Raw genomic sequence first — 821 nt, 5'->3', positions numbered from 1 at the left:
ACTGTAGTTTTGCCGTGACTAGGGGATTTGCCACTCCGTTGCCCCGACCCCACCCTCGTTCTCGTTAACCCTGTGTGCGCGCGGCCTCGCGTCGTAATGGAGGAAGATTCGCTTTTGGCATTACGACCAGGCTTCGAGTTGATTGATGGGTGGCGGGTGCGTGTCGGGAGAGGAAATATCAATACCGATGACGCCCCGAAAAAATCCGGGTTTGGAAGCCCACCGAAGTTGAGCTGAGCATCTGACGGCGGAACTGCCAGGCTTGGCGGGCGGCCCTCCTCGGGTCTTGTGATCTTTACATGCGTTTCGAGTTAATCCCTGGTATTTATGGTGGGAATCGTGTGAGATGTGTTTGCGTTTTTGTCATCCGAGTGGGGTATACGGTGTAATGATGCGCATGCCGGTATAATATGTTTTGTTTTCTCTTGCAGCAGTGAGCAATTATATGCCCGAAAAGAGAGTGTATTTGTTAAACAATACATAAATTAATTCCCCGCGCCTATGTGATGGCCACTGACTCCATTCCCTCCCTCAGGTGCCTTAGTGTCTTCCGTCCTCTAATTACCCTGGAACTGCACTTATGTTGTGTAATTTGCCACAAGAAAGCTCTCGTTGGACCCCAGTGTGTATTGTGAAAAGTGCAAAGATAAGAGGTTTTTGTATTGCTTTTAGATATTTGTGTTTTTGTATGTGTGTGGTTTATGTGGTGCCAGCCCTTGACTTGACCCACCTCGTGTGACCTGAGATCCCCCCTCCTTCCCCCAGCCCCCTTCCCTTCTGATGTCCCAGCCTCAGATATGTGAACAGGACGCTTTTTAACC

At 49.8% G+C, this 821-nt stretch overlaps 1 protein-coding gene across 1 annotated transcript in view; it reads left to right on the top strand.

The window, feature by feature from the left end:
* The window catches only part of LOC119586168 (syntaxin-6-like), a gene marked incomplete in the record, with an annotated part of 66,436 nt that overhangs the window by 60,166 nt on the left and 5,449 nt on the right, over positions 1 to 821 (top strand).

Source organism: Penaeus monodon, chromosome 21, assembly GCF_015228065.2.
Source record: "Penaeus monodon isolate SGIC_2016 chromosome 21, NSTDA_Pmon_1, whole genome shotgun sequence".
NCBI classification, from domain to species: domain Eukaryota; kingdom Metazoa; phylum Arthropoda; class Malacostraca; order Decapoda; family Penaeidae; genus Penaeus; species Penaeus monodon.
Note: the sequence above shows the minus strand (reverse complement) of the source record. Positions and strands in the feature narration are given on the sequence as shown.